We start from the raw sequence: 27,479 nt of genomic DNA, 5'->3' as shown, positions 1-27,479 counted from the left end.
ATCATACCTCAGATGTACTGGTATAAGAATGCCACTAAAGATGTCTTCTTTAATGTTCTGCTCAACAACACCAGTACCTTCTAAAGATCTTGACAATCTGTGACAACTGACAGTAATAGAGATGCGAGTATACTGAATTTACTGGGTTCACAAGTCTGTGCTTTAGCAATCTTCAAGCCTTCAATTTAATATTATATTCTTCAGATCAGGGCTGCTAGAAACTATCAGAGTTTTGCTTAGGATTGTAGCACAAACATAGGCTTCAGAACTTTCAAGAACACTGGTTAGGGCTTCTTAAGGAAATCGAGACATACTTCAGACAAGTGCACAAGTGGCTACAGGTGGGCAGCGCATAGCCCTCAGAGAACAAGCACTAAACTATACTGCTACATGAGAATTTTCAATGTATACGCTGATGAAGTAAAATAGGGTCAATTCACTATAATCTTCAAGGCCAAACTATCCTTTCAGATTGGAACACTAACAAGAAAACCACCAAACATTTGATTTGACAACAGGTCACTGAGATGAAACTAGAAGCTCGACCAACTGAATGACTAATTTTGCATGGTTTACACAGGCTTGCATATGGATTCTATAACACAGTCAACCCTTGTAATAGAGAGGCTGAAACTCAGAAGGCATAGGGCTGGAACTTAATAAAATATAGCGAACACCATAGCATTTGATCTGGAATCGAATCTTTAGGACGTAGAGACAATATGTAATGTTTAAGCTAGCTTCAAATTCAGTTTTCAAAAGTGCTGAATGGCCATAGATATGCCCAACGAATGCTGCTTCTGATCCTCGAAACTGCTCACTAGGCCGCAGATAATAGATAATCAGACCTTCTTGAATTGCCTCATGGAAATCCCAAATCGTAGGTCTCGTTTCCATCTGTCCATTTCGTATCTAAGTTTCATCCAAATAGAATCGGCCAACAAAAGAAAACAGACACACAAAAAATATATATAAAATAACAATTACAAATAAAATTTAAAAGGGAAATAGACTGTAATTATAATTTATCCTAAATATAAATAAATGAAAGATGTAAATTTAAAAGCGAACATATGCCATACCCATATATGAAAATTTAATCTGTTTTTAGATCAAATAAATCCCGTGCACGTCCAAAATAGAATGATCACATGAAAGAGTAAAAGCTCCAATATGAAATTTAATTAAAAAGCTATGAATTTAATTTAATTTAAAAACTCCGATATTTTTTTTTTTAATGTAAATTTAATCCAAATATTGTAAAATTAATCTGTAAGAAATCTCATGAACGGAAGCAACCTCGGCGCTGTCTATAGTTTGCGTACTATTTGGATTTTTCCCTATTTTCACTCTAAAATTTCGAGAAACAACAACAGTCTTGGCTAGGCCAACTTATGGTTCCGTATTATCTATAATTTTCTATTTCCCACCGCTAAAATTAGAGCTGAGACCTTCATATTAATTCTGGCAATGGATAACTGTATAGTCCATACCTGCAGCTACGCGGAGCTGAGGTTGAGGCTGTACCCACTACCGGTGAAGGTTTACGCATCTAATAAAAATTTGTGTATCTTGCTTCCGCTTTACGATGGGTTCCTCTTCTTGGTGTCCTGTGAGTGCGTTTGATTTGGTGGAACATGGCTATTATATTGACGAACTTTTCATGATTTAAATTTAGGCAAATATACAAATGATATGCTTCGATTGAGTGTTAAATCCACGGCTCGGGTGTGGGGAAGCACTAACCGTTCAAATGAAAATTAATTTAAAGCAGAATGGATTTCAAATGATGATTTCTGCTTTGCATTCAACACGGTTTCATTCGATAACTAGCTACTATTTCATTCCCTGCCGGTTGTGTAGGGCCTGTGAGGTCCCAAAGGGTTTGAACGACAGGCTCTGATACCATGTGTAGTAATCAAAACTGGAAAACAGTAACCGTAAAATTTTGATTTTGTACTTACCTGAACTGTTATCTGATCTGGTGAAGTTGATGATGCTGCTGCTGCTTTGCTCCAATTACCCGGGAGACCAATTCCACCCAGCCAGACTGAGCAGAGACTGGCTGCTCAATCCAGTAAGCTTCTCACAGAAGCTCACTGTCCCCCGTGCCCAGAACCTCAGACGGATTAAAGCTCTTCCAATGGCGGACCTCTCTCACTGCTGAATTCCTCCTCCTGGTTTCTAACTCCGTTGTTCCAGCCCCCCCTCTCGGTTCAGACCTCCGGTTTTTAACTACGGGCTTGGCGGCGGCCGCCCTCCTACCTGCAGCCACCGCCTTCCCTCCTTCCGACACGCCTTCCATGCATTCTGCGGCCCTTAGATATTTCTGCCTCTGCTGTCATATGTACTTTGTTATATATATCCCGTTTGGTTTATGCGTCCCCTTTTATATAAGGGTGTTTCTTTTTTTTGATTTTATTTTTATTATAAAGTTTAATTTATATATTTTATAAGGTTTAAAATTTATATTTATAAAGTTTAATCATATTTATTTTAAAGTTTAACTCATATTTGTTTTAAAGTTTATCATATATGTTTTAATATAAAGTTTAAAACTTTATATTAGTGGATTAGTTTAGATAGGTCGTTACATCTTCTGGTGTTGTTCCCGACTCTCTGTTCTATACCCACTGCCTCTTGCTGCTCTCCAAACACTAGTTCGAATTTCTCAACTAACCCCGCTCCAGAAATCGAACTCACCGATCTCCCTCAGTGTATCTTCCAACAAACCCTCAACCCTCCTCTTATATTTTTCTCGTTGGTCCTTTAACGGCCGAGATTAAATCTCTAATCAATGGCTAAGATTAGGTTTGGCTTGATCCATGACTTTTGGAACCTTCTAACCCATTTTTATATTAATACCCATTACTATTTTATTTTTCCTAAGTTTAGACTTAAGAACTCCATTAAAAATAATAATTATTTTAATATCTCCCAAACCGGGTACAATCTATCCAAACCATTTCTGGGTCTTGGAGAAATCATGTGCTTTAGCCTCTCCACCAATTTTCATGGCTAGAGCACATCCAATGCTACCCTGAATCAACATTTGGGAGAGCAAGTTTCACACCAACAATCTCGTATGAAGGCACCATAATGCATGGGGGGAGAGTATAGTGTAGCGTAAAGGCATTACTCAAGGAGAGCATGGAATGAGCATCGAATAGAGCAAACTGACGTGGAGAATAGTTCAGCATTGAGTAGAACAAATTGGTGTGAAGAGATGAAACGCTCAAGCCAAAATAGAAAATTTGACAGGCTAAGTGAATGGCAAAGAGATGGTGGTCATTGAGAATAGCACAGATATCGCTAAGGGAAGGAGCATTTCTTGTCAGAGGTGCACAACAACGAAATAGGCTGGGTGATAAGACCAGCAAAAATGCAACACGACTGACAGGCAAAGAAACGCCACAAAAACAAGTTGTTCAAACTTGAACAAGCTAGGAATTCACTCGCTATGATACCATGTTAAACACACATGAAAATGTGGAAAGAATTTAGATAATCATTGAATGCATTTTATTCACAAAGATATACATTTTAGGCATTGTCTAATGACCCTTGGTTTTCATATTCCAAGTGTTCTCTTGGACTCCATTGACTATTCACATTCAACACCCAAAACCCTTAGCAGATTAAGTGTCCAACAAACTCATTTCCCTAAGTTAGACTTAGGAAAATAATTAAAACTGGTTAATTAAATATAATTAAGACAATTTCATTTGGAAACATTTTCTAGGTATTGAAGATAATTAATCCATTTGTGTTCCTTAGTCTCATAGGCACCATTTGAGACTAGAACACCTGTCCCAAAAACAAAATTAACAAGTTACAAGCCAACCCATTAGCTTAACAACAAATATGCCAAACTACACCCACACATGTGACATGTAAGCCTAAAAGGGTGATAATGTCATGCCCTTTTATGGCTCCAAATGCTCCAACTAGGCAAAGCATAGGTTGAAAGTGTCTCCAAGCATCATGATCATCTTCCATTTGAGGAGACATCCTCAAATAAAGCCTCAAAGAAGATCCAAGGATCCAAAATCTATTTGTGGGTGCCACATGTCATCTCCATGGGTGTCAAGTAGGCAACTTGGTACCTTCTCTCTCCAGCGTTGGGGGTTCCATCAAGTGCAATAAGCCCTCCTTAATCATCTTGGAGATGACCATCCTCATCTCTACCCTGGACCATGCATTATTAAGTAGTGTCAAAGGCTAGCCTGGGGGCATGGTGGGTCCATTGGTACATCATCAAGAATCCTCCATGCCAAGTAAGAGAAGCTCAACATTCTAGCTCCTGGGGGTGCTCTAGGATATGCATCAATTGCTCGTCTTCAAAATGCCCAATGCTCAGCTATAAATGGGCAATGTTGCATATGCTAAGTCATCATGCTCTTTGAAAGTGCAATGTACCCCCTGGGCATCATATGAAGTAAGGTCCCTCAATGCCTCTGTTGATCTGGACCACCTAGAAAAACCAATTCAACCTCAAGTGAAAGCAACCATTCATTAAAGATTAAGATCACAAATGCATCTAAGTGGACCATGCTTAAGCGTTAAGGGCATATTAATACTTCAAAGCGGGATCACCTTCAAATATCTAACTAGACCAAGTCCCATAAAGGTGTTTCCTACTTTTGAAGGAGTGGCTAAGTAGCCAACCCTATTAGGTGCTTCTAACCTCCAAGGGGAGGTGGCATTTCTAAGGTCAATCCTTCAATCCATACGAGTTAGTTTTAATCAGTGGCAAAATGGAGGGGAAGGACTACATGGTCAAGTGCCATGGCCAGGGGACCAGCTAATGGGAGTCCACATCCTGAGTGTATTGATGTAATGGAGGGAGCAATCGTAGAGGCATAAGTTACCATTCTTGTCCTGCTTTTTCCACCCCTCTAGTGCACCTTTTACTTATTCTTTATAATGTTTTTATTTTGGTGCATAGCTCAAGGATCAAAGATTTTTCTTTATGATATAGTATTTGTTTTACCACTTGAGGCAATTTATTGTTCATCAGGGTTAGGGCATGCAAGGGTTCATTTTGATGGATAGAGCTTCAAGTGCTCATAACTCAAGTGATGGCTAATGAGGAGGGTAGAACTCATGTTAGGCTTTTTCCCATGTGCTCACTTATGTCCCAACCATCTTTTGCATTTTAACTTTCTTTTTTCTTTCTTTAAGGCCATCTTATGTGTTTTCATTCTTTTAGTTGCATCAACCTCCAGGGCAATGTTTTCCGGCCCTATTCAAGGATGTGTTGAATTTTGACAACTCAGGGAGAAATTCCCTCCTTTGGGAAGGCTTCCTCATCCGGAGAAGACCCTACTAGCCTTTGGAAGAATTTAATTGCACAAAGAATAATATTATTTTTAATATGAAATCCACTTTTGCACAAAAATTCAAGTCGGCCTGGGCAAGGAAATTTGACCTCCTTGGACACATATAAATAGACCTTATGTCACATCACTTGGAGGCATCAATCACACAACACACCTTCTCTTGATTGGTTCGTACAGCTCTGAAATTGCATGTCTGAGTTCACATGTGCAAAGGGAAGACATTTCTGTTTGTCACATTGACTTTTAAGATTTTGGGCATGGTTTGACTTGGGATTTTGGACCCACTGTTCTTTATGGACTTTCACCAATGGGAGGCTTCTCGTTAGATAGGTCAACTATGAGAGATATTTTAGGTTTAAGGGATAAGGTGGCAAATGGCTTACAAAGGATGACTCTTCTTAGGGACAAGGCTCAATCAAGCCTAGAGAGGCAACTTGAATCCTCTAGTAAGACCAAGGAAAGCTACAACAAGATTAAAGGGATATCCTAGGATCGATAAGCCAAGAAAAGGTTTCCAACAAAGAATATTAGCAAGCCAATGGCATAAGAAAACCTTCAAAAAGTCCTCAAGTTGAAGCTTAGCAAAGCTAGGGTTTACTTAGAGAAAGAGAATTAGGGCTTGAAATGGAGAAATTAGCCATTAACAAAGGTTATTTTGAGGCAATCAAACCTTCTATTAATGTTGAATCCCTCCACCAACCAAAATTCTTCTTTTGGGCCAATTCGCACTATGCCCTAGTTTGGTCGCTTATCCTTAAGAGGGTTGAAATTAGAGAGAAGAGTGAAATTCAAGTTTAGGGATAAAATGAGTTTTGATCACCAATTTGACAAGGCTAGTGACTAGTCCTTAGGATGATGGAGTTTACGGGTGTGATAGATTAGCTAAATCTTACAAAGGAGTAAGGATATTTTGATGCCCTAGCACAAAACCCTAACTATTATCTTTGTGAAGGATCAATATCACTTGGGATAGATATTACAAAGATTTACCAAGGGGATTATCATTAACATTTCATACATGAGTAATGCATACAATGATTATCTAGATTCTATACAATTGATCTTCGATAAAAAATGGTGCAACAGAAAAATCATAGATAATGAATGTGCATTCCATACAATAGACATAAGATCAAAAATTTATCCAGTACATGGTTTACTTATAAAATAAAATTGTTGGAAATATTGAGAGGGGGGGTGAATCGGTGTTTCTTATCAATTAGTATTTTTAACCTTTCAAAGCATTAATTATCTTAAACATTTCACCAACATAAACAATAACCAACACCATTCAACAATGCACAATAATCTAGACAGTAAACAAAGAGATTTTTAGATGGAAAACCCCCTTTGGGTCAAAAACCACCAAACACTTCTTAATCTTTGGCTTCAAAAATAATTACATCAAGTTTTCAACTCCAATTGAAGGAGGCTCCAACCCCCTGATTTATAGGCTTTGACCTTTAGGATGCTCCAAAACCCTATTTACCAACTGTAACTGGGAGGATGCTCCACTGCCCTAGATCAGGCTCCAACTTGACAGATGCTCCAACACCTTGTGTACCAGCTGCAACTGGACGGACGCTCCAATTCCTTGTGCAGGCTACACCCTGCCCTAGCACCACCCTACCACCCTGAAGTGTTCTCAAGCTCCAACCCGAAGGAGACTTCACTCTCCTGTCGTGCACCACTCTGCCACCCTTATGAGTCAGCAGACCATGTTTCACAATTTTTAGACTGCATCCACCTTTGCTATCAATAAAGACAAGGAAACTGCAATACAAGAGAACTGCTACATAATCTATGTCAATCAAATCTGATTTACACATTAAACTCTAGTTATCAATATTAACCACTACTAACTTTGTGCAAGATGCATATCAAACCCTAGTTGCAATACAATTCTTCCTTACTCAAGCTTGTAGTAACATCATCAATTCTAGCCTTATCAAAATTGCTTATATTCATGTCAAGTCACAATATCATTGTCCTAGAAGTCCTGCCTCACTGTAATGTGTTAGATGTTGGATAAATCAACGCTCCCCGTGTGTTTCGTGACATGGAATAATCACCTCTCATGGATCCTTATCTCTGGCGATGCGATTGTTGACTAATACCTGCGGGTTTTGGTTTAACGGCAATTGTGATTCCCAACAAGTGGTATCAGAGCGTAGATCACGAGTTTGATATACACTTGGCTCGCGTTGGAGGGGAGATTGTTGGACATTGGATAAATCAACGCTCCCCGTATGTTTTGCGAGATGGACTAACCACCTCTCGTGGATCCTTATCTCTGGCGATGCAATCGTTGACTAATACCTGCGGGTTTTGGTCTAACGAAAATCGTGATTCCCAACATAATGGCTAAACAATATTCTCAAATCAATCCTAGAACAACCCTCCAAGTGCTCTAGAATGTCTATATGTTAATTTTTCTTAGGGCTATATTGTTCTTTGCTTTGTAATTGCATTTCATCATTTATATATAGAATTCACCTAAAAGCATCATAACATTATTCAAATTTACATCATTATTCAGCAACATATGCAACTATATGCCACTCCCCGATGGTGTCTCGAGGAACAAGAGGAACAAATTCCCTTATCTGGCGAAGAAAGAGAAAAGTAATAAAGAGAAGAAAGAAATTTAATGCTGGAGAGGTACAGAGTTGGACCAATTCAGAAACATCTAGCAATTCACTATATAGAAAGAACAATATCATCATCAATGCAGCAGAACATAAAGGAACAATAGAAGAAAAGCATTCACACATAGAGACACCAGGATTGGTCGGAGACCAAGGAAAAATCCACTATGGGGAAAACCCTTTCAATTCTTCTTCTTATTAGATAGTCATTAAATGATTCAACAAAAGAGAGTACAATAATCCATATCATCAACCACAATCCTATCCAGCAATATCAGTTAAACAACATTCATGAGATGAACCCAACAATGTTAATAATCAAAACCCTGCTTCAGAAGGCTGCAATCAACTATCACTGCCTGCGGTCAACTACTGAATCCTGCAATCAACGAGCGAAATCCACAGTCAACTGATAAAACAAAACCCTTATTTTCTATCTGCAAGGAAGATGTGTTGTCTGTGCGGTTGAAAAACCGCACGTATGTGCTGGCAAGCGTGTGGCTGTAGCCGAGATTTCTCCGTGACATGCCTGTAGTTGAGACCCAAAACCCTAAAAACAGAGATGCAAGCTTCGAACCTAGCAATTTCACCTTTGTGCATACCCATTCTCCACAGATTTGCCTCAAACCCGTACGAGCCAAAGCCAAGGAAGAGCATAGAAGAAGGATCCAAGATGATTGTCCAAATGAGGGTCACTTGACTTATATTTCTAGCCTTCCAAGGGTGACCAATTTATCTTTTGGGCCGACCTGATCAAATATGCACGTGGGGTTTAATTCAAAAATACACTTTCCCTTGTCCAAATTGAGCGCTTCAATTGGTCCCCTCTCGAAAAGAGGAATCTCGTCCCATGGTTGGAATTTGTCACTGAGCTGCGAAATTAACACTACCTCTCAACTAGGGAGAAATTCCAACTGCATCATGTAATCGTCGCAAGTATCCAGTCATCAAAATATATTCAATATCAAGTATCTTATCATCAAATGTCATCACTGCTCATCTCTACTCATGTGCTGAACATTCTTGAATCTAAAAGAAGAAGAATTTGACATCGAAGGGAAGCCTAAGCTACCACCCTCTATCATGTTGGAGAGAACATCTCAATCCGAAACAATATTAGGGAGCACATCTCAACCTGAAACCACATCGGGGAGCTTATTCTCAACCCGAAACTACATAGGGGAGCATATCTCAACCCAAAAATCACATTGGGGAGCACATCTCAACTCGAAATCTCATGGGGGAGCAAAACATCTTCAACCCCATATCGAGCAATAGGTGATATAGGGGAGCACATCTCAACCCATCATATTTCCCACTGATCTTCCCAACAATGACCCTCAAGAGTCATGTGGTAGAACACCTGCATCATAATCCAAGCTTGGGTGAGATACCTGACTTACCAAAGGTAAGGATCACACACCCCCAAGCCTCCTCAACTCTCCTCAACTCATTGGCCAGACACTGCGAGACAATCCTAAAAAGCCTAGCTTGTTGGTATGATGCCAACTAGGGTATACTCTGCATAGACCAAGATAAGTGGAGATACCCTACTTATCAAAATAGACAAGGATCACAGACGCACTATGGGGGATAGATAAGGGATCAACATCTACAACCCTATTGTCTAGAGATCCCTCAACCCCAAGAGCCCTCAATCCCAATTCCTCACCCTAGGAGCTCAGATAGGGGGGAAGAGTTAGCTCAATGTTCTCGATCAATCCTACTCTTTGTAGATCATAAACATATCAGTGTGCTCATATCTGGTATCGGCTTAATCATCATGTCACAAATAGCAGCAGTCTCTTGTTCATGTAAGACATCAAATCAAATATTATATTAGAACCTATGTTGCACTGGCTGTGGGGACGGGGTGGACAGGGGGGACAGGGGGGGCGGAAGGATGAGTTTCCGAAACGACTAGAGCGTACCCCCAAATTTTCAGGGGACGACATGTGCGGCAACTAATTTTTATATTTATTAAAAAATTAAAATTAAAATAAAATTTAGTAATACAACATAAACATGAATCAAAATGATAAATTAAAATATAAAAATTAGAACTATTACTATTTTGAAATTCAAATTACAAAATAAAATACTAAAATGATAAATCTAAAGACTAAAGTCTAATACTAATAATATCTAATCGTCATTGAGAATTGTGCATCACAAAAACAAATTTCGTCATCATTGCATAACTTAAGAAGTACTATTAGTTTGTTACAAACTTACAAGTTACAACCTACAATCTACTACTGTCTAGTATCTACATAATCATTCTATGATGCATGATGAATCATTTCAAAATTTAAATAGCAGTTAAAGCGTAAAAGTAAATAGTACTAAAATTTAATAAAGTTGTAAACATGAACAAGTCATTAAAATTTAAATATAAATCTCAAATTAAGAGTCTAGAAAACCATGGATTATAAATTTATAAATTATAGACTATAGTCCAAGAACCAAAATGGAAAAAATTAAAATAATATAGTCACTAGTGTAGTTGCCAAATGGAAAAATCAAAATGTCTCAAGACAACAAAAAAGGAAGTATGAGTCAATATCCATAGTAGCATGAAGGCTGAAGCTACTCAGAGATTCATATCTTCTACATCAAGTCTATCTGAAAATGCTTGAGCCTCACTATCTTCTCTCCCATCATCATCAATGCTTTGCAACTACAGCTCAATGTCATCTAATGGTACATTAACCAATCCTGTATGGATAGATGGCCCATCATCATCATCATCAATCTGTGAAGCATCCTCAGGATCTACATCCCACTGTGTTGCAGGTCCCTGTAAATACTCTAGAGTCTTCCTTGTAAGAAGGCGAAGATTGTTGTGCACATAAACTAGTTTCTCTGCTCTTTTAGAGGTAAGCCTATTCCTCTTAATAGAGTGGATAAAACTAAATGTAGACCAATTCCTTTCTACAACTGAAGAACTAGCAACCTGAGATAGTAAACACATAGCAAGAGTGTGTATTTCTGGTGCTTTGTCCCCATACATCCTCCACCATCCACTGGGACTTTTTTGTGCCATACCCAACAAATCTTTCTTTGCAGCTCTAGAGAAAGTGGGGCTACTGAGCAAAGCAAAATCAAGAAATTGTTCTCGAAATATGGTTGCTTGTTCTGATGTATACATCTTTTCTATGGCATCAATAAAGCCTTGTTTCACTTCAGGGTCATCTATTGGTGGAACTTTGCCTTCCCTCTCCACATACCACTTTGGATTAAGTGCATAAGTGGCCATATGAAGAGGTGTGTTTAACCTATTCCATCTATTTTCAATCAACCTTTGGAGTTCATTAAATAACCCCAAAGAGGGCTCCCTTTGACGAATGATGGACTTGATCTTTCCAATCATGTTATCAATTGACTCATATATTTCCCCAAGGCAAGGGGAATCTGAATCTGCATACCTGATTAGCTCCACTATTGGAGTAGTGAATGAGACAATGTATTTCACATCAACCCACCAATCATCATTCAACACCAACTGCCTTACTTTCTTTCCCTGATCTATTTTGGATTCCCCCCATGCAGACCACTCAGAACTTATAACAGTGGCCTTTAAGGCATGTTGCACCTCTAGCATGTGGTCAAGAAGGAGATAGTAGGTGGCATACCTTGTATCTATTGGTTTCAAGAACTCCTTTTTTGCATAAATTCTATAAATAGCTAAAGAGACATGGTGGTTGAAAATGAACATTTTCACCTCTCTTGCATCCAAAATAATGCGGGTGATCCAAGAAATTTTACCAATGTCTTTGAGTGCATTATTTAAAGCATGCACACAACAAGGAGTCCAAAATAGATGCTTGTACCTACTTTGAATCATCAACCCTGCAAACCTACAAATTGGTGCAACATCTGTGATAACTTGAACTACGTTTGTAGGACCAATCTCCTCAATTGCATCTTTTAATACCTCATACTGAAAGGTTGCATCCTTCATCTTTCCGGTACAATCAATTGCCCTTAAGAAATATGGTCCAGTTGGAGAGGTGATAATGATGTTCAACAAAGGCCTTTGTTGAATATTTGTCCAACCATCCATGACGATTGAACACCCATATTCAACCCATGATTTCTCAAAGCTTTCCATCACCGCCTTCATCTTTGTGACCCCTTTATCTAACACAGTGTTGTTAAAATCGCGATTCTATCGGAAAATCGCGATTTTTTCCTCTGCCCGATTAAATCGCGATTTTTATACCAAAAAATCGCGGACTTTTTTTTATAGCGATTTTTTCGGAAAAAATCGCGATTTTTACAGAAAAAATCGCAGAGGCACGGGGCAGCAGGCTTTTAATAGGCGAAAATCGATTTTTTTTGTCATTTTGTTGTTTGCGCGCGGAGGAGGAGGAGAAGAGGTGAGCACGTCAGACTCCACTGCCATTTCCACCAGCACAGGCACCAGCTTCTACATCTAGAGGGAAACAGAAAGTTGTGCCATTTTCTCGCAAGAGGGGCAGAGGAAATCAATAGGATTAGACTTTCATTTTATTGTATATGACATTATGACATGATGAGATACATTATCATATTTTTTGTTGATATTTTGAGGCTGAGTTGGGACTCAGGACTTACTATTCAGGACATGATTCAATGTTATGTGTGATTTTAGCGCTAGAAATGATATTAAACATCTTATATATTAGTTTTTTTATCATATTTATGTGTCAATATATTTATTTTATGTTGTAGATGGTTTAGATATTAAAAAAATTGAAAAAAATTGAATATTTTTGTGCCAAACGCTTTTTTCCCGCTTTTTTCCGCTTTTTTCCCGCTTTTAACGATTTTTTCCGCTTTTTTCCCGGCGCCGATTAAATCCCGATCGCGCTTTGTGCAACATTGATCTAACAATGTTGTCCTCAATTTATTGTAACCAGGGGGTTGAAATGATGGACCAGCAACAATGAATTTCTTTATCATCTCTTTGTACTGAGGGGAACGGGTGGCATTAAATGATATTCCATTGGCAAAGAAGAATTCAGCCACTGCATCCTCTGCCTCATTCTTGTGTTGCACATTGAACCACTCTGCCACAACAACTTTGCCTTTCTTACTTGAACTAGATTTACTGGAACCTAAATCAGTTGAATCTTTTTCATTGATTTCTCTTTGAGAGTACTCTTCTTCTATGCTTAAAATTTTTGGTTTTTTGAAGACAGTAGAGTTGTCCTCCTCCATCTCTACAATGCCACCTGTGGCAGCCATGTGAAGTTTAGTAAGTTCAATTCTCTTTTCCAATGGACAAGTGCATGCCTTTACTCCATCTCCAGGAATAGACAAAAGATGATGGTAAACCCTAGTGTAGCTTCCCTTGAAATTATGACCACAAAGGTTGCATGCCCACTCCTCTGAACCACCACTGTTTTTCTTTTTATTCTTGGTGATTTTTTTGACAAACTAAAGCAAGGGTTTCTTTGTGTTGATGAAAACAGAATTTTCTGTTGCCCTTGCTAATGTTTCACCCTCAGGTTGAGCAATTGCTGAAGTATTGTTGTCCATTTGATTTGTTTTTAGAGGTGAGGTCTGAAATTTAAAAATACAATAGATTTGTTTTAAAATTTTAATTTTCAAGGAAAAAAATTAAAAATATCAGACCATACTACTAGTTAATAAATAAATAAATAATTTAAACTACTTGGCAACCAAAACGCATTGTTGCTCCAAGTTTCTTGCATTGTTGCTCCAAGTTTTTTGATAGCTCCAAGCAAGAAACTGAAACTCTGATAAAAAAATAAAAATACTCAAAAAATTAAAAATAATTATCATTTATGGGTTCTAGTGATGACAGATAAATCATAAACTAAGTTAAACTTTTGCATCCTTTTAACCTGCATTTTTCTGGCTCACCTTCTAACTTTTGGCTCCAAAAACGCAAAACTGTGTTTCGCTGCGCAGTTGCTTTCGACTAAGCCACGACAAAACTGCCAAACCCAATCCAAAGCAACACCCTAAAGTGCTTTTCCTATCAGAAGCACTGCGTGCCCAATCTGCATCTGTGTACACTGCCAACCTCACTCCATCTCCCTGCCTACAGTCCAGACCATAATCAACAGTCCCCTGCACGTAGTGAAAAATGTGCTTTGCAGCTACCCAGCACACCCTCCTGGGTTCAACCACGAACTGGCTAAGTGTGTTCACGACAAAGCATATATCTGGCCTAGTGTTGACCAGATACATCTAGGACCCAATAAGCGCCTATACAATGTGGGATCCACCAAACTAGAAACTGAAGCATTAAGCGTCTTCCAATTGGTGATCATAGGTGTAGACAAGGGTCTATAGTCTGCCATGTGAAATATGCTCAACACATCCACAGCACACTGCCCTTGCCCCAGAAAGATATGCCCCTCCTCCTGCCACACCTCAAGCCAAGTCTGCCAACCAACACCACGAGCACGCAGGTGCACACGGCCCACCACAAGGGCGCACGCTTCATTCCTAGACCACCGCAACAGCAAACCGACAGGTAGTAATCCACCCGCGCTTGTGACGATGCAGCAGCCTGTGTTGGTTTGCACCTCAAGTCGAGCGGCGTACCAGCTTGAGGAGTTCCACATCCAACCGAGACGCATCAACATCCTCCATCTACTTCCCTCCCGGTAATTTCAAGCACTCTTTAACTCTCTTTTCAAAGTCCTTTTCATCTTTCCCTCGCGGTACTTGTTCGCTATCGGTCTTTCGCCTATATTTAGCCTTGGACGGAATTTACCACCCAATTAGGGCTGCATTCCCAAACAGCCCGACTCATCGACAATGCCTCGTGATGCGGCAGGGTCCCGGCCCGACGGGGTTGTCACCCTCTCAGGCGCCCCCTTCCAAGGGACTTGGCCCAGGTCCGCCAGTGAGGACGCTTCTACAGACTACAATTCAGGCGACGCTGCCGCCCGATTTTCATGTTGGGCTCTTCCCGGTTCGCTCGCTACTACTAGGGGAATCCTTGTAAGCTTCTTTTCCTCCGCTTAATTATATGCTTAAACTCAGCGGGTGTTCTCGCCTGAGCTGAGGTCGCAAGTTGGAGCTAAATCCGCCCTACCCAATGGGAGGACAAGAGAGAGCAAAGCAAGTTCGAGCGATGCCACACAAAGCCCGCATCAGCGAATGCCCACTGCCCATCCAAGGGGACAAGATCACCGTTTGTTGATGCATGCCACGAAACATCGCTTGAGGTATTTCATCCAACCGCACCGCATTGGGCACGGACGACCAGCTCCGCTGCTCCCTAACATATTGCAAGGAGCGCATTTGAATGGGATGCGACACCCAGACAGGCGTGCCCTCGACCAAGGCCTCAGGCGCAAATTGTGTTCAAAAACTCAATGATTCACGGGATTCTGCAATTCACACTAAGTATCCCATTTTGCTACGTTATTCATCGTAACAAGAGGCGAGATATCTGTTGCCGAGAGTTGTTTCCACGTATTACCGACAAATCCGCCACAACACTGAATAGGGGCACCCCCCACGACAAATGTAAGGCTAAGGGCCAAAAGGAGGAAAGGAAGAAAAACACATGAAAGAAAGAGAAACAAAGGTGTCTACCCCCTCACAGGAGGAGGCTCAAACATAGAACAATCTTCCTGAACCCCACACCCTCACAAAAAGGGGGGAAATGCATCGAGCAGCAATCGAGAAGGACTAGGGTGGCCACCCCGGGAGCTCGCACTGCTTTTAATCCTTCCCGAACACCAGTCCACAACAATTCCCCCTTTTCTCCATAAAGCTAAGGACCGAAAGGAAGAAGGAAGAAAACAAGTTGAAAGAACTAGAGATCAAATGTGGCTATCGGCTCACAAGGGGAGGCTCAAACAAAGCACAAGCCTTCCAAGCCCCGTGCCTTCGCAAAAAGGGGGGAGTTGAAGGGGACGACGATCGAGAAGGAGTAGGGTGGCCACCCAAAGAGCTCGCACTGCGTTTCGTCCTTCCTTAACACCAATCCACAACAATCCCACCTTTTCTCCGTAAATCTAGGGGCCAAAAGGAAGAAGGGAAGAAAACAACATGAAAGAAAGAGATATCAAACGTGGCTACCAGCTCACAAGGGGAGGCTCAAACAGAGAACAAGCTTCCCCAACCCCGTGCCTTCGCAAAAAGGGGGGAACTGCATCAACCCAATGTCCTTCATCTCAAACTCCATAGCAACATCCTCCTTGCAACCACTAATCAGTCTCTTTGCCCCAGTAATGGACAAGTCATCAACATACAGTACAAGAATGAGTGGCTCATCCCTTACAACAATGTAGTATGGGTTCGGATCTGCATCACTCTTTGTGAAACCCATCTGCTGCAAGTAAGTATCAACATCCGCAGCATGCTTGATCTTGTATAGCCACCTGGAAGTCATAACTGACTTGCCCCCAGGCCTAGGCACCACTTCCCAGACATTGTTCTTAATGATAGAGGCACACTCCTCGACCATAGCCTCTCTCCATACCTCCTGGCTGGCAGCCTCCTCATAAGCTAGTAGGCTCAAAGTCAACAAATGCTGGTAGCCTTGGCTACATAACTGCAAAACTGCTCATGTGGCACACTTTCTCTATTCACCCTCTTCGGAGGACCAACGGACTTCGCTTCCTTCAAGGTGTCTTGAAGCCACTTGGGCCTCCTCTTCCCTGAAGAAGCTTCCCCATAGGGAACCTCATCCTCTGCCCCCTAGTCTGGTGAACCTGAAGGTCTGCCAACTGACCCTAGTGTGCATGTACCAGCACCTATCCTCAAAGAACCTATACTGGCACATGTGCCTGTGTCAGCGGAAGTGCCATGTGAACTCTATACCAGAGGACTCCCTAAAGAAGTGCTCGGTGAACTCGCCACTAGTGCCCCAGATGTCACTGACATTGAAGTACCTCCTGTACCAGTCGATCCAAAACCCTGAGGTCTTGCTCCCTGTACCTGACCTCCCTATTGAGGAGAAGTCTGTGACTCTCTCTCATCATACTCTCGTGATCTCCGACAGGCCCTCTCCTCCTCAAACGTCACATCCTGTTGAGTTTTGGTAGCATCGGATATGCTCTAGCCTTGAAATTTGGAAGAGAGACTAAGGCACAGGAGATCTCCAAGACCCAGAAATCGTTTTGAGAAATTCCACCCGGATGAGGAGTTATTGAAATAATTAATATTTTTAATGGGTTCCTAAGTCTAAACTTAGGAAAATATAAATATTAATGGGTATTAATAAAGATAAGGGTGAGAAGCTTCTAAGAGACAAGGATCAAGTATGTTTTAATCTTAGCTGTTGATTAGAGACTTAATCTCGATCGTTGATTCATCAACAGGAAAAGCATAAGGGAAGACTTGAAGATCATTTGGAGACAACACCAACAGATACTCAGTATCTCAAAATCAATTCTCAAGTAAAGGAGATCGATTTCAGAGGGAGAGTTGCAGGGTCGAGGAAGAGGAGGGCATCAGCAGCAGGGAGTGACCGAGGAGGAGGTGACACAGGGACAGTGGGAGACAATGCAGAGAGAGACGCATTCCAGAGGAGAGACGTAGCCCTCACGCAGGCTGACACAGAGCCACTCTGAGCCTCATTGAGCCACGCGGAGTGATGCAGAGGTGACGCAGGAGTGGGAGCAGTGTCTCCAAAGTGTCAGAAAGTTTCAACAGAAAAGTCTCAAGTGTTTTCTTTCAGTTTCTCTGTAAAATCATTCCTTGTAAAAGCAATTGCTGCTGAAGATTAATAAAGCCCTCATCTGCTGCCCCAGTTTTCCCGCATTGCGTTTTTCTGGGGACAATTGTCCAAAAACAATTGTGTTGATGTGATCGGTTCTTGTGCATGTATTTTTCTCTGGGCAATTGTGTGGTAACTGCAGTAGAATTTATTTTAATATTTGTTGAAGGGATTCCGTAAATAACTTATTGTGAATAATAAGTAGGTGAAATAAATCAGTTGCTACAGTAGAATTTCAGTTTAGAATTTTTCACATGGTATCAAAGCAGAAATCTGGCAACAGGAGAGGATAATCAACTATGGGTCAAGAGCATGATGTAGAGGCATCCATTCAAAGGGACTCGCACAGATTTCCAAGGCATTAGCCCTCCTAGCATTAGCCCTCCTGGCCTCTGCGTGAGCCAGATTCTGCCTCTCTCAGCCTCTGCGCTGACCTCTCTCTGGCCCACACTGATGACGCAGTCCCTCTGCGTCACTCCTTCCTCTGTCACCTTCTGCAAGGATCAGCTCTGTCACTGGGGACAGTTGAATCTGCTGTAAATGCTCTACTCGGTTGATGCCTTCAATTTTCCTATGATCTGCAACCATGCTTTGATACCATGTTGAATTTTCTAGGTCTATCCGTTAGAAAATTAATCTGTATTCTGTTGGTTTATTTATTCTACTTGTTTAAAATCGAACAAGTTATTTAATACATTAAATACCGAAATAAACACAATACGGTGTAGTGACCCATCATTAATATAGAGAGCACGAGAATATTAGCATGCATACGATGCACGCATATGATAGCTACATATGCATGTATCGCATGCACTGCACTAGTAGCTATATTCTAAATTACCTAAAATATTAAATATCCTGACACCCCTTCATATAGAAAAGTCGCATTCACCCATTAACACATATTACTTAATGCCTCATGATTAATGAGCGATTACCAATGATATTAAGTTTAAAAGTATAAAGTAAAAGGGTTATAAAGAAAATAAATGTAAAGAATTATGTAAATTCTTAAAAATCAGGTTATATAATTATCTATTTGAGCAATTTTTAAATAAAGTATGTGAATGAATTATTAAAGAGATAAATTAAATCAAAATAAAGCCCCTATGTATGAACTTAGGACTTTTTAATTAAACATATAAAAATCTTAATCAAAGTGAAATGGCACATGTCAAAATATCCTTAAGAAAAGATACGACTCTGCATGTTGAGAGGTGTCGTTGAGAAGGGAAGCGGTGGGCTCATAGGTGGAGAGAGCAACCACCGCTAATAAATGGTACATAAGGAGAGGCCGAAAGGGAAGAGGGGGGTCCGTGTTCTTTGCCTGAGAGGCTATTTGCTGTGAGTGGGAAAAACTGATTCGGGTGTTGTTGGAGGAGGAAGGAGAAATTTATACATACTGGTTATGATTCGGAACTATTGAGCCTTGCTTGTTTTGGAAGTTTCTGGGCACGGGGGAACGGTATGCATCGGTTGAGAAGCATACTGGATCGAGTATCTAGGTATATTCGGTTTGGCTGGGTGGTTTTTGGTCATTCGGTAATGAGAGCGTTGGAGCAGTTCTGAAGCACCCTCACCGCAACAGCCGTAGCAGGCCAGGTAAGTACTTCATCAAATCAATAATACCATTTCACACAGTTCAGTAATCTTTACAGTTTCACAGTTCAGTAATCTTTACAGTTTCACAGTTCAGTAATGGCTCTTTATTTAGTACGGCCACTACATACGGTCACAACATCTACAGATCATCAACTGAAAGAAAAAAAGCACACAAGTGACACCGTTATTTTTTGGACAAATGTCCCCGGAAAAACCCAATGCGGGAAAACCAGTGCAGCTATTCTGAGGGTTATATTATTATGCAGTTTATTTGAGTACAACAGTGTGCCTAATCCGGCTCACTCGACAGAGAAAAATACACGACAGAAATGCCTCTATATCAGGAAACAGGTATTCAGAAAACCTGTCCCACGAAACCCTCTCTAGCACAATTGAAGCTCAGCGCTTTCCCTTCTGGCCTCTGCGTCAGCCTCCTGCTGACCTATGTCAGCCCCAAGACCCTTTGCGTCAACTCTCTGAGGCACTGCGCAGCCTCTAGGAGCCTCTAAGTCACTCCCTCTGCCCTCTACGTGGATGATGCAGTCTCTCTGGGCTCTGCGTTGCCTCTGCTAAGCACTGAGTAGCCTAGACTGACTGTTGCTCTCGCTCTCTCTGCTTCTGTGTTGGTCTCCCAGTATTGTCCCTGCCTCTCTGCCTCGTACTCACTGCCCCTCATTGTTGATCACTGATTCAACTTTTCTTGGCAACACCGCTCTAGCAAAACGAATCACTGATCACTCTGGTGTGTTCTCCCACTGACCCTCAAGCCTCTTCTTATACTTTTCTTGTTGGTCCATCAATGATCGAGATTAAATCTCTAATCAACAGCTAAGATTAGATTTGGCTTGATCCATGACTTTTGGAACCTTCTAACCCAGTTTTATATTAATACCCATTAATATTTTATTTTTCCTAAGTTTAGACTTAGGAACTCCATTAAAAATATTAATTATTTTAATATCTCCTAAACCGGTTAGAATCTGCCCAAACCATTTCTGGGTCTTGGAGATCTCATGTGCTTTAGCCTCTCCACCAATTTTCATGGCCAAAGCACATCCGATGCTACCCCAAATCAACAAGGATGAGGTTTTTGGTCGATTCAAAGAGTTCAAGGCTCTAGTGGAGAATCTGACAGGAAAGAAAATAAAAGTGTTGCGCTCAGAAAAAGGTGGAGAGTATGTTGACAAGGAATTCACCAATTTTTGTACTAAGGAAGGCATCAGAAGAGAGTGGACAATTCCCTACAATCCGGAGCAGAATGGAGTAGTAGAAAGGAAAAATATGAATATTGTGTAAGCAGCTAGGGCAATGCTGTATCATCAGGATATGCCTAAATTCCTGTGGGCAGAAGCATGCAGCACGGCGGTTTATGTCCAGAATAGGACTCCACACAGAGCAATGGGCAAAATCACTCCAGAGAAGGTCTTCACCAGGAAGACACCTGAAGTCAGTCATTTCAGGATATTTGGGAGTTTGGTGTATTGTCGTATACCCGAAGAAAAGAGAGAAATTAGATCAAACTGTTGAGAAAGGATATCTTGTGGGATATAGCGAGAATGCTAAGGCATATAGATTCTATCATCCAAGGAGTAGGAAGGTAGTAGTTTGGCGGGATGTAGAGTTCATGGAGGATAGAGCTTTCAGGAAATCCCGAGAAACGCCTTCCGAGGAGCAGTCGAAAGACGAGCCATTGATCAAACCGCTTCGACTCCGACTCGGTATCAACTCGGTCGACTCGATTTCAATGACTCGGTCGTTGTAAAAAATACATTAATTTTTTTTTATAAAAAAAACGTAATTTTAAAGATTTTCATTCATGTTTCCAAACACACGGCATTAGAATATAGATAGAATAGAACATACGATCAAAATAGGCTCATGAATATATCTATTATATCAAAATGGCACCCAGTGCACTGTCCAATACATATATGATCTTGATATAGAGATCAAAACAAAAACACATAACCAAGGAGGCTAGAAATGGCCTCTACAACAAAAGTAAACTGACCAGTACTACTGGCTACTGCCAGAGGAGCCGAGGTCATGTGGATCAATCTCTGGATCATCATCAGAGTCAGACAGGGGGCCCAATGGCTCCTCCTCCTCATCATCTCCAACTGCAACTATAAAAGTGGTAGCACTAGCAGGCTGTGCAGTAGCTGCAAGCTGACATAGACGAGATATGCGCTTCTGTCGTGGCTGAGCAGAGGCAGCGCCTGCAACTAGAGGCCTTGCTAGCTCTAAGGCTTAGGCTGGTACAAGTGGATCAAGATTTGCATTCAACTGAACATTATGTTCGAGTGATGCTATCATCTGTAAGTCATAATCAATATCCTCATCAGAAGCAAACTCTGCTGGATGACTCTCCAGTACCCAATCTGATGTTGGATCAATGTCTTCCAACACAATGGGATCTGTCAAGTCTTTTGTTCAACAATTGGTTGCGCTTGAGCCGAAGGTTATATTAGACATATACTAGATCATTTAACTGTTTTTGATCCAAACGGTTTCTCTTCTTTGTGTGAATCCTCTCAAAGACAGACCAATTGCGCTCACACCCAGTAGCACTACAAGTTTGACTCAAAATACGAATTGCAAACTTCTGCAATTCAGGACAATGGCTACCAAAAGCCTCCCACCAATGTACTGCAAAAAACATAGGAGTGCAATTAGTTAGCTCAACAAAATTACAAACTATATCCAACTTTCAAATTGTAAATGATTTAACAAAATAAGTATTAAGAATTTGAAAATTGAAATTTTTGTTTACCTGCCTCATCTGCTTCCCTTGCAATCTTTGCTAGGTTCTTCCCAAAGGTACCTGAGGCAGTGTTGAAGGTTGTGACCTGTCGGTGTATCTCCAGTTCATCACACTCCAATGGGATCATGCGATCAATGCAGTCAATCAATCCATCTCTAACCTCCCCCCTCAAAGCCCCTGTCGCCTGGGTTCAAAAAAAACCCAGCTACATGTATAAGGCAATGGAGTTGATTGTTCCATCTTTCATCAATGATTGCCCAAATGGGCCCATACTTAGCCACTTTATCCTTGTATGCCCTCTTTATTTGCTCCTTTGCTTGATCCATAGCCTCATAAATGAAGCCCATAGCCAATCTTTCCCCATCCACCAACCGCAACACCTTAACCAATGGCTCAGCAAGTTTCACAATCTCTGCTACCTGTCTCCAAAATATTTCTTCATTAACTTTCTTTTTTCAATTCTTTGTCTTCCAGTTTGTGAGACACTGGCTTTGACTCCATTCTTCACTGGAAAAAATCTTTTGCAAGTTTCTATGTTGTAAAAGCATAGATTGCAATGTCAAAAAATGAGTAGCAAATCTAGTGATGGTAGGCCTAATAATATCCCTGCCCCCTGTGTGTTTCCTCATCAGGCTCAAAATCCATGAATGATTGTAGATAAATTTTGTTATGGTTTTGGCATGATCTACAGTATTTTTGACCCAATCTAATTTTCCAATATCCTCAAGCATGAGGTCTATGCAATGTGCAGCACATGGGGTCCAAAAGATGGTCCTGTGTTTTTCCTCTAACAGTTTACCAGCAAGAACATAGTTAGAGGCATTATCTATGATGACTTGAACAACATTAGCCACTCCCACCTCCTCAACAACCTCATCCAATCGCTGAAACAACAATTGCCCATCTTTTACCTTATCAGATGCATCAACTGATTTTAGAAACATGGTTCCTTGTGGGCAGAAGATAAGAAAGTTTATGATGGTACGGTTTCTTTGATCAGTCCATCCATCTGACATGATGGTACATCCTGTTCTTGCCCATGAGTCCTTGAAATCTTTCAAATAGTCATTAATGGATAAAATTTCTTTCTGCAAATGATACCCCCTTAGCTCATGCATAGTAGGGCCTTTGAAGTCTTTTCCAACAACATGTATGGCATCAAACATAGGCTCATAATATGGTGAATGGGAAGCATTGAAGGGGATATCAGCATCATACCACCATCTAGCTATGTAATCACAAGCAGTCTCCCTCAATTCTTTCTTCCAATGGTCATCTAAAGTGGGCTGCATATGACTTCTACTAGCTTGAGGACCATGTGCATCTGATGGAGAGGAGGGAGTGAAATAACTTTTGATATTCATATCACCCTTTTTCACTTTACCCTTTCCCTTTTCTTGAATAGACTCAAAAGAGGGAGGAACATATTAGAAGGGGTTGGATGCATCAATACAAGGGATAGAGGAAGAACCCTCAAAATCAAAATGGGGGTTGGTAGCCATAATTTTTTGTATATACCTCTTCCTCCCAATTCCAGCCTCTAATTCTTTTTGCCTAGCCTTATCTTCTTTAAACTTTTCAAAGCTAGCTAGCAAATCCTTCCTAATCTCCCCAATTTCTGGTGAGGTACATGGAGTAATTTGGCCTCTAATCCTTGTCAAGTGTTGTTTCAACCTATTAATGCCCCCAGGACCTTAATTTTCCTATGGAAAAATTTGCAATGCATTTGACTATCAACCATTTCAACATATGCCCAAGCAACATCTTTCACTCTAGGTGCCATTTTTTGACTTGGAAATGAAAGCAAAAAATCTGAAAATGAAAACAAACAAAAAAACATTGATTCAATGTTCATTTCTTTCACAAAAAACACTCTTTAGGATTTCCAGATTTGCACATAAAATTTAATAAGCAAAAACAGATTTTTACAAGTGAAAAAAAATACCTCCAGGCACAAACTGCCTCCTCAAGCTTGCTCCAAGAAACCAACTCCTCAATGGCAAATGCTGCTCCAAATGGTTGCCCAAGAAGCTCCTCACTCCAGCTACAATGCTTGCCCAAGACTCCTCACTGTTGCTCCAAAAACAAACTCAACAACTCCTCACAAACTCTCACTAAAATTCTCACTCAAATGCATGAGATGGCTGTGAGAGAATGAGAGGGGTTGGGTGGGTTAAATAGGGTTTAGGAGAGGGGAATGGACCCCAAAGACAATATAGACAAATTACAATCCAGTTTGGAGTCCCCCAAAAGAAGAAAATAAAAAAAACGTTGATTTTCGAGGTTAACGTGCCGCTGTTCCAACCTGACTGAGTTATTGCAAGCTCGGCCGAGCCGGCCGGGGCTCGAGCCGAGTTGTTAGACAACTCGGCCAGCTCGGTATTAACCCGGTCAGCCGAACCGTTTCCATGGCCGGGTCAAACTTTTGGGCATTGGCTCAGACCAACTCGGTCGAGTCGATTCCGAGCCAACCGGTTTTGAAAACAGTGGCAGAAACTACTACCAAAAATTCTCCTGAGGACAAAGCTTCAGAACAGGCGGAATCTCAGGAAGAGGAAGAGCTAATAGATGTGCCTACTACCAATGGAAGAACAAGCAGGGAACTCCAACAGATTCTACGGGATGCAGAGGACTTCATTGGTGCACCCAGGGATAACAAAAGGGAGCGAAGACAGCGAGACAGATACCAGGCCTTAATATCTCAAGTTGGGGAACCTTCTAGTTTTCAGGAAGTCGTTCAGCATCAAGTATGGGTAGATGTTATGGTGGAGGAATACAACTCTATAATGGTTAATGAGTTATGGGAAGTGGTACCTAGGCCTCAAGACAGGTCAGTGGTAGGTTCGAGATGGATTTACAAAGTCAAATATGTTGCAGTGGTAGTGTGGAGAAATACAAAGCCAGGTTTGTGGCTAAGGGGTATGCTCAGAAGGAAGGGATAGACTACGAAGAAACCTTCGCCCCAATAGCCAAGTATACTTCTATTAGAACCGTGATATCTCTTGCAGCACAGATGGCGTGGGAGATTCATTAGATCAATGTCAAGACGACATTCTTGAACGGGGTAATAGAAGAGAAAGTATACATTGAACAACCAGAAGGTTTTGAGACACATGAGAAGAAATCTCATGTATGCAAATTAAAGAAAGCCTTGTATGGGCTTAAACAGGCACATAGAGCATGGTACGATCGAATTGATGGCTACTTGCAGAAAATGTGGTTCGTCAAGAGTGACGCAGACCCTAATCTCTACTATCTTGTCGTAGAGAATGAGCCTCTAATCCTAGTGTTATATGTGGATGATCTTTTCCTGACAGGATCATCCAGGCTCATCAAAGACTGCAAGAAGAACCTAGCCACAAAATTCGACATGAAATATTTGGGACAGATGCATTATTTCCTGAGGTTAGAAGTTTGGCAGCAGAAGGGCCAAATCTTCCTTGGACAAGGGGGATATGCTACAGAGATTTTGAAGAGATTCAGGATGCAGCACTGTAAACCTATGGCTACTCCAATGATCACCAACTAGAAGAAGATTGATGCATCAGAAGATAAAGACGTTGATCCCACCTTGTACAGGCAGCTTATAGGGTCCATGATGTATCTTGTCAATACCAGGCCAGACATTTGTTACGCGGTCAACACCCTCAGTGAGTTCACGGTGGAACCTAAGAGGGTGCACTGGGCAGCAGCCAAACATGTTCTCGGGTATATACATGGAACAGTCGAGCATGGACTATTGTACACCCGAGACAATGACATCAAGCTAAGTGGGTTCACTGACACAAATTGGGCTGGAAGTTTAGTAGATAGGAAAAGTACAACTGGGTACTATTTCAACATTGGATTAGGAATGACCTCCTGGTGTAGTAGGAAACAGAAATCCCTGGCTTTGAGCTCAGCTGAAGCAGAATATATGGCAGCTATCACAACTTCGTGCGAAGCCATATGGCTTAGCAAATTGCTTGTGAATCTATTCAGGTGAAGGATGGAAGCGACCAAGATAATATGTGATAATCAGAGTTGCATCAAGCTCTCTGAGAATCCAGTATTTCATGATCGGTCGAAGCACATTGATAACAGGTGTCACTTTGTCAGAGACTGTGTCCAATGAAGAGCATTATAGTTGAGGTACACTCCTACAGGAGAATAGGTGGTAGACAACCTCACCAAGGCTCTAGGAAGAACAAAGTTTGTTTATTTCAGGCAGAAGATGGGGATGGTAAAGAATCCATTTCAGTGGCAGAAATGGATAATAGTCGGGAGTTGCAGTGCAGCAATTAGCAGTGGCAGTGCTATGGGCACCATGTTGAGAAGGAGTTGCAGTACAGATGCAGCAGTGGCAGTGTCAGTTTCATGGGAAGCAATACAGGAAGCAGCAATGCAATGGACATGGGGCGGCATGCCAGGCATCAGCACATAGGACCAATGCGGAGGATCAGTGTGATGCTTCTATGGTGAAGCATTGCTAGAGCACATTCCTTGCTAAGAGGGAGTGTTGATTTTTGTTAGCATCAGATGTGCTCTAGCCTAGAAAAATTTGGAGAAGAGGCTAAGGCACATGAGATCTCCAAGACCCAGAAATCGTTTTGAGAAATTCCACCCAGCTGAGGAGTTATTAAAATAATATATATTTTTAATGGGTTCCTAAGTCTAAACTTAGGAAAATAAAAATATTAATGGGTATTAATAAAGATAAGGGTGAGAAGCTTCTAAGAGATGAGGATCAAGTCTGTTTTAATTTTAGTCGTTGATTAGAGACTTAATCTCGGTCATTGATTCATCAATAAGAAAAGTATAAGAGAAGACTTGAGAATCATTTGGAGACACACTAGCAGATACTCAGTATCTCAAGGAAAATTGATTCTCAAGTAAAGGAGATCGATTTCAGAGGGAGAGTTGCAGGGTGGAGGAAGAGGAGGGCATCAATAGCAGGCAGTGACTGAGGAGGAGGTGACGCAGGGACAGTGGAGACAGTGCAAAGAGAGACACAGTCCAGAGGAGAGACGTAGCTCTCACGCAGGCTAACGCAAAGCCACTCTGAGCCTCACTGAGCCACGCAAAGTGACACAGAGGTGACGCAGGAGTGGGAGCAGGGTCTCCAAAGTGTAAGAAAGTCTCAAAGGAAAGTCTCAGGTGTTTTCTTGCAGTTTCTCTGTAAAATCATTCCTTGTAATAGCAATTGTTGCTGAAGATTAATAGAGCCCTCATCTGCTGCACCAGTTTTCCCGCATTGGGTTTTTCCGAGGACAATTGTCCAAAAAGAACTGTGTTGATGTGATTGGTTCTTGTGTATGTATTTTCTCTGGGTAATTGTGTGATAACTGCAGTAGAGTTTATCTTAATATTTGCTTAAGGGATTTCGTAAATAACTTATTGTGAATAATAAGTAGGTGAAATAAATCAGTTGCTGCAATAGAATT

General features: G+C 41.1%; 1 protein-coding gene and 1 non-coding gene across 3 annotated transcripts in view; both read right to left on the bottom strand.

The window, feature by feature from the left end:
• The window catches only part of LOC149233834 (GDSL esterase/lipase WDL1-like), a 373,119-nt gene that overhangs the window by 236,079 nt on the left and 109,561 nt on the right, over positions 1 to 27,479 (bottom strand). The gene's annotated exons all lie outside the window — the stretch shown is intronic.
• On the bottom strand, positions 15,272 to 15,425 carry LOC149233835 (5.8S ribosomal RNA). Its single transcript, XR_016248512.1, has one exon. It is a non-coding gene; the product is annotated as a 5.8S ribosomal RNA (ribosomal RNA).

Source organism: Pinus tabuliformis, chromosome J, assembly GCF_031772625.1.
Source record: "Pinus tabuliformis cultivar Carrire ecotype Pingquan chromosome J, CPIR1, whole genome shotgun sequence".
NCBI lineage: Eukaryota > Viridiplantae > Streptophyta > Pinopsida > Pinales > Pinaceae > Pinus > Pinus tabuliformis.
This window is presented reverse-complemented; position numbering and strand designations above follow the sequence as displayed.